General features: G+C 40.2%; 1 long non-coding RNA gene across 2 annotated transcripts; it reads left to right on the top strand.

Annotated features, from left to right (window-relative positions):
• Window positions 1-576: 576 nt before the first annotated feature.
• Window positions 577-7,379, top strand: LOC110366491. 2 transcript variants are annotated; one of them, XR_002426726.2, is made up of 3 exons: window positions 577-881; window positions 3,634-3,694; window positions 6,729-7,379. It is a non-coding gene; the product is annotated as an uncharacterized LOC110366491 (long non-coding RNA). The 2 variants fall into 2 exon arrangements; XR_002426727.2 differs by lacking the exon at window positions 3,634-3,694.
• The last annotated feature ends 223 nt before the right edge of the window (window positions 7,380-7,602 follow it).

Genomic DNA, 7,602 nt, shown 5'->3' with positions numbered 1-7,602 from the left:
AGGGTGATGATCCCAAGTACACACAAAAACTAGTTTTGGGATGGCGGATATTATATTTGCAATGGCCCAAACTTCAACCTTGAAAATTTTGTAAGTAGTCCAGTAAAACAACCCACAAGGTGACACAGCTAGGAGGTGAGCAAAAAAAGTTCTGTAGTACATTGACATACAGGGGTTAAAGGTTTTTCAGCACTAGCTCGGGGAAACAAAGCAATCACTTAATGAATCTCTGCCAAGAACATAGGCTGCATGCCCTGAAAAGGGGACTTTTACTTTTCTGTTGGAATAAAATGCTGCAAAATGAACAAAATATGCTTAAGGAAGACAGAAGCAAAACAAAGTAGCTGAAAGAGAAGATGTATAAACGAGTTAGAGCAATGTGGACATGGTGAGAGGCGAGAAAGGTAAAAAGAACCTGACAATTAGGGACAACTAATCAGCAAGTGTGTAGCCAAGCGCATCCCCCCACGCTGGTGCCAATGCCTGCACTGTGCTTGAACCTGTGCTGAATGCCAACGGCGGATAATTATAAACCCACAGGGCAGGCCTCCTCTGTACACAGGGAGGAATGGAGCCTCAGCCACGGCTGAACTCCTGACCTTCTTCACACACCAAGCGTCTGTTGTGGGCTTCGGGAGGTGCAAGATGGGTCACAGCAAGCCGTGAGGCAACGGGGCAAGAACGAGTGAAAAGAGAAGAGAGGGGCTGGTGGATAGTTAGAGAAGGGGGGAGGAGTGAAGTGGGGATTGGAGGGATTTGAGCATTGAAGTGCTCAGTGGTGGGTCAGTTTCTTTTTTTTTTTTTCCAGCATTCTTTTCTAAGAGCTTTCGACCAATCACAGAGGAGAAGGAACAACTTAGCAAATCAGGGTTAAACCCACAGTAAGTGAAATCTCTTTTGGTTATCTCCTTTGTCTTTATCAGCATTCATTAGGTGGGGAAGTGTGGTCTATTCAACACCTTTGTGTGGAAAGAAAAGCCTTTGTTTGTCTTAGTTCATCTCTAAAAGTTTATCTAACTTATCATTAACTGTCACAGCCCGTCAGTAGTTAATTAACTGAATCATTGAATATTAATAGTGATGTATCATTGCCTTATTTAAGCATTGGGCTTACATTCTATTTAAAAAAGACTTTAACTCAGTGTGAGAAAAATATAAATGACATCATGCAAATGAATACAATTATATGTCCTAACACTTTGAACTTTATTTGCAGAAAGTAAATGAGATCACAAGTACATAATTAAAAGAGCAATAAGAAAAAAATAATTATTTTTATATAGAAACATTTCTGTTTGTGACCATTTTAACTACAGAGGTACCAAGCACTTTATTGTTGTTAAGTAACCCTGAAATGGGCTGAGCTTTAGCAGCTGGATGTTAGAACTTTATTTTTTAGCTCCAAATGCATAATTTGCAACAAGTGTTGAAGCGTACAGTAAATACATGCTTTGTTACTGCATTTTAAACAACAAAATACTGTTTGTTTTTTAAAAAGGTAGTGGATTATTAGTTTTCTTGCATTTTCTTTGTCATGTATTTCTATTTTGCATAAGCTTAAAGGAGCTATAAGTAAGATATCTGTAAAATCTACCTAAATAATTCTCATTTGTCACCTGGGATGGAAACAACATTATAAACAATCGGTCCTCTCCATCAACAATATCTTAGTCACGTTTTTCTCCTTTCAAACCTAGAGATACGGTTCGGAACTACTTTGGTTCAGAGTGTAGCTCGTACTTCCTGGTTCCTTGAGCCAATCATATGAGAGTTCTCAGGGTTCCCAACACAGCAGTCGGTATTTTATCTTGGCAAAAGAGCAGCAGCCTGCAGACATAGAAGCAAGTAAGAGTAGTGGACCAGAAATAGAACAGAATACAACATCATATACCTGTCCTGTGGAAGAAAAATTCACAACAGCAACACACTTTTGCCAGACACTGTTAAGACTAGACATGTCATTCTATGTGGTAAATCTGAGGGTTTTTTTTCTGTCTCAAAGTAATCATGATCAGATGTACAAAGAAAACAAATCTTCAAAGCATGCAGCAGAATGGTTTTATCTATTCTTTAATCTAACTATCAAAAAATACAGCCGATTCTTTTTACACTGTCCTTATTGCACCTGGTGTTGCACTTATCAAGTAAAACTGTGCAATCTAAATAAATGTAATCTATAATAACATTTTAAAACCAGACAAACAGTTGAAACCAGATATTTTGTTACATTAAATAAAAATAGAGACTTACTTTTTTTCCTCAGTGTCTGACAATAAATCAGACTGAACATTTGCTGTTTAAGCTCAGTTAGGATTACTAAAAAAAACATTCTCAATTACAAATGAAACTGTCCAAATGAAAAATTGGACAGTTTTTCTACAGAAAGTTGTTAACGCTCCTCAAATCCAGAAGTTTGCATACGTTTCTATATTATTTGGTAGAGCTGCTTTTAAAATGTATGACATGGGCGAAATATTTGGGTATCCTTCAAAAAAACTTCTTGTGGTAGTTTGCTGAAATTTTGGCCCAGTTGTCTCGACAGAACTCAACCAGTTGCGTCGGCTGCCTTGAAAACAAAAATCCATGGGATTGAAACATAAGGTTTGTGATGGCTGCTCTTGTGTTGTCCTCAAGCCACTTTGTAGCTAATTTGGTGGCACGATTCTGGTCCAATCGGAAGCGAGTTTTTTACTTACCGTCTGATGTTTCAATATCAGAAACATCAGCACAATGTTCTTTTTCCATTATGCCGTTCATTTCGTGAAGTGCACCAGTTCCTCTTGCAGGAAAGCACCAACACAACATTAAAGAAACTCTCTTCTTAGCTTCCAACAGTATTGTCAGGAGATATTTTACTTTTGTTTTGGGGTCGATACGCACCTCGCACCAAATCACATTTGCCTGTTTCCCCTTTCTGAATGGTATGACGGCTTGAAGTTCCTGAGGTCCTTTTTCTTGTTTAATACTGATTGACAAGATGAGTGTGACACCTTCAGGCAACTGGACGTTGTTCCGAAAGATGAACCGGGCTTTCAGGTGTCCACAGTTCTCTTCCCGATATCTTGATTAAATTATGTTATTGCATGATGTCACACAATGAAGCAGTGTGTTTGATGTGTTGCCTGAAAATACATCCAGAGTTGTGCTTCAAAAAGCAGTGAATCAACCTTTCAGAAGCGTGCAAAGCAATGGCATCATTGTCTGGGCTTTCCAAATTAATTTCAAGACATAGTAATCTAGTAAACGTATGACTTGGAAGAAAAAAAACAAAACAAAACAATGTATGTATAATTTTGTTGGTTCTAACTGCCCAAAAACTGGAAAAGGTATAATCTGATTATGTCAGATGGTGAGGGAAAAAAAATGTGATGTGTCTCTTCCATGATGAGATCAACTCGGCAGTTTGTTTTTTGGCATTAGGGCGTCCAATTAGGACCATTTCTCATTGACATTGGTTTATGACCAATGTGCCAATGGTAATTGTCCCCATGAAGCAGAAATGTCTGCAGGCCACCTTAGCTCATCTGGCCTGATGTTCTCATCATGAAGATTTCTCTTGCTTTACACTTTGCCAATTTTCTTGTGATTGAACGTAATTGGGACCAGATAACCCCCTCTGTCTCTCCTCCGCAGCCTTTGATCACTCCTGACCTGGCTTTGGCTCAACTCTGACACACTGGCATCCAATTCTTGGGTGGGTTGTGATTGCTTACAGACTTACTGTAAGATATATTGAGTATTGATGTGTGAGCCTTCAAATCCCTGCTTGCTGCAGTGGATATTTCAACTTTTGTTCTTGCAAGCCTTGCAAGAGCTTTTGCAACAAGCCATCTTATGATGAGCTGTTTATGTGTATGAGCATGCATTTTGGAAGCGTTCCGAGGGAAAAGAACAAGATGCACACAATGATTTTCAAACTTGATCCAGGAGATTTGTAAATCCTGTGCAAATTGCTGCTGCCTTTTTTTTCCTCCTTGCCCTGCTCCTCTTTGAAACTCGTCTTCTGAGGCAATCACTCCCAGATGGAGAATATTAGATGTAATCACTTCCATTTGCCAGCTCTTTTACTCTCACTTTGAGGTGATCCTCAGTCTCCATCAGACCTCTGCTCACAATGGACAGTTTTGGAAAGCTCATCAATAACTTTCGCAAAAAATATCCACTTTGATACCTAAAATGTGGCCGAAATATCCTCCATTGATAACATGGAGGAATCTAAAACTCTCAGAGAACAAATTTCATAGCAATGACAATAAAGATGATTATCATTATATTCTCATCATCGACTGTTCATTTTATCAGGGAAGCATTACAAACTAGAGATGGACAGAGAAATGGCCTGGTGGCCAGAGTCACCAGATTTTCAACTTGACTGGCCCAGCCTGGGGAAAACACAAAAAACTGATCATTTTCTAATCAGTGAATGCACCACACCTAACTCATTAGCTGGTAACAGCAATACTCGGTAGTGTAGATGCGGTTTCTGAGGTAAGAAGTTTAACTGTTTTCAATTTCAGTGATGTTTTAAAATATACTATATATACTATAAAATATACTAATTATACTATATACTATACTATAAGAGGGTATACAGCGAGCTGGCAGAGATCTAGAGAGATGGCAACTTTCAGCAGACACCAGGAAGGCCAGAAGTGATACAAGCACAATTGCCCTGTTTTTTTTTTTTTTTAAGGGAAATGGAATCTAAAATCTAAAGGTGCATTGCACAAGTTCCAGGATTTTTGCTGAGTTCTTCCGACACACTAGTGTTGCGCACGCACATGGGATAAGAGAAAAAAAAAACAGTAAGAATCACAGGTCTTCGCAGGTTTTTTTAGAGGCGTAATGTCTTCTGCAGTTTGAATCATATTGCTAAAAGTGCTATATAAATAAACTTGCCTTGCCTTCTGAGGTAAGAAAATTAGAGAGTCAATAATATTTTTTTTAGGGGAAAAGCACAGGTACCCTTTTATTTGGTCAACAACGGCAGGAGTGGACTGGCCATTGGGAGCAAAGGGAGTTTTCCTGGAAGCCCGGATGGTGGCCTGGTCCGGCCCGGATGGTGGCCTGGTCCGGCCCGGATGGTGGCCTGGTCCGCTCAGTGATTGCAAAGGTTCGGGCCGCTCTCGATAACTAAACCTTGCCTTTCATGCGGCCAGCTTTGCTTGCTTGGGTCCCTGACAAACTGAAACTTCCACCAAATGATTTTTTTAACCTCCTTTTTGTGAATACATAATGTATTAACTACTTTATGGATGGAAGGACGATTTTACTCAGTGTTACAAAAAGCGTTTCTGAACAGGATTACCAACTATAGCTTTAACGTGAAAGCGCCATTCTTCCTCCGGTTACTTGAGGGAGCCGTGATTCCCTTTCCTCTTCTGCAGTCAGTCTCACAGACAGCTGCAGCTGCCTCATCATGGCTGCAAATCCCACTATGAAGTTTCTAACCACCTGCAGTTGGAGCAATTTGAATAGATGGAAAATTATGTGGGTTTGAATTATTATTATTATTTTTTTTACAAGAAAGCAGCATTTAATTCATTGAGCAGCAGTAGTGCTGCAAAGAGCTCCTGCTGGCATGGAGGTGGTGAAAAGCTCTGCAGTAAGCAGTTATGAAAGGGCAGAACGGAACTACCTCCATTTCTTGAAAACTACCTCGATATTGACTCTGGTCTTGATGTGTCGCCGATCAGACTCGAATTTTTCCCTTTTCATCGCACTAGACATTTTTTTTTACTTGTGTTGAGGTCTAAGATGCGCTTGTTGCTGGTCTTCTGTGGTCCATCTTTTCAAATAGTCGCAGTGTTCTCTCCCTGATGCCTCAGTTTTCACGGAGACTCTCAACAAAGTAACATTTGAACAACAGTTCGAACAGTTTGAACGAGAACGAGCAGAACATCACACCAACGCGCACACCCAGAGGATCTGGCTCGAATTACTCTCTCATAAACCGACTAATGGGGCCTTTAGAGGCAACCGTGGTAATTAGAGGATAACTCATTTTACACGTCGGGATATTGTAAGGGCATGTATGGGAAAGAAAATAAATAGTATTTAACTTAAAAGCGCAATGCTTCTTTAAGGCAAGGATCTAAAATATCTACAGAATACACAGCAGACTATTGATTTAGTAATGCTAGTCATGATAAGTTTGCTAATAGCTAATAAACAAAACAAAAAACAGCTTAAAATGGAGATGGTTAAAATGTTGTTCTATCACATATCCTTTTGCAGTTCTTAAAGAAAAATCTGAATTGCCCATAATGTGAAATCGGCTGGTCAGGATTTTGCAAAACTGCAGGGTCAATATCAGCCAAAAAATTCCCATTTGGCGCATCTCTGTTAAAAACAGTCAGGCTTTATTGTGTAAAGTTCGTTAGGTGGTTTTTTATATAATGAAGCACATAAAAATAAAAGAGTCGCTTTTGATTTTCCATTTGATGCTAAGGCTGTCAAGATCATTGGCACAGCTTTAAAGATAACCATGTGCCCTGCAGCTTTTCTGCTGTTGGGAATCTGTCTCTCACCCTACCATATGGATGAAATAAAAATCAAAGATCAGAGAACCAAACGTGTGAAGCTGCAATTCCTTTTTCAGAGCTTTGAAACTTTACACACTTTTTCCTCCAACTTACTACGCATTAAAATACTTTTCTCTGTGCTAATTTCTAATGTGTTCTAAATCATTTCCCAGTTTTGTTCTTACCTTTCTGTCCATCTTCCAGCCTCCCCGCTCGACCCGTCTGCCCTCTCCTACCATCCCTCAGTCTCACTCACTCATCCCTCCATCTTTCATTCTCCGAGACAGACAATAAAGCAAGCTTTTTCCATGGCTGACCTGAGTTTCACCCTGACCTCCACAACATCCCAAATCACAGACAGTGAGGGTGAGGGCGGATTACAGCCCAGGATCCAGGGTGTTGCACAGAGCTTGTGTATCCCAGTCCAAAATGTCTGTCCCACAGGGCTTATTGAATGAATCGTTCTATTTTGCCCCAGCCCTCTCATGGGGTCACGCAGACTCCAGATATGCACACACCGCTGTGGCTAGACGGAAGTGTGTTCAAATGAAGGGTAACAAAAACAACACGGAGAGAACTGCGATTAAAATCAGTCCGGAGAGATTTTGCTGATACGTGTCTGATTCTGAGATGATTTTGAAATTCATCTCATTCCAAGGTTTGAGCCACTCTCTGCTTTTCCCATGAACTTCAGCTGACACAGCCACATCTCTGACCTTTGACTCCTCATTGAGGCTGCCAGAAATCATGGCTCATGTGAATCAGATGTTGCACAGAGGGGACAGACTGCTTCTCTGCAGCTCCGCCGGATGAGTAGGAGCACCTGTTTTCAAATAAATCTTCAGATAGAAATGATACAGTGTAGCCTCATCATATGTCTGGAAAAGTGAATATCTGATTCCCCGCTCCCATGCATGCCCTTTTTTTTCCTCCTCACTCACTCCCACATGAATTCTTTATCTATCGCCTCAAGTAAAGAGTTCCTATTTCGAATTCCTCTTATCTTAAATAAGTCTTGGAAAACTGATTTAAAGCAAATCACATGTTTCTGCAGCTGCAGTCATCCCATGGAGGCTGC

Source organism: Fundulus heteroclitus, chromosome 9 (assembly GCF_011125445.2).
Source record: "Fundulus heteroclitus isolate FHET01 chromosome 9, MU-UCD_Fhet_4.1, whole genome shotgun sequence".
Taxonomy (NCBI): Eukaryota; Metazoa; Chordata; class Actinopteri; order Cyprinodontiformes; family Fundulidae; genus Fundulus; species Fundulus heteroclitus.
Note: the sequence above shows the minus strand (reverse complement) of the source record. Positions and strands in the feature narration are given on the sequence as shown.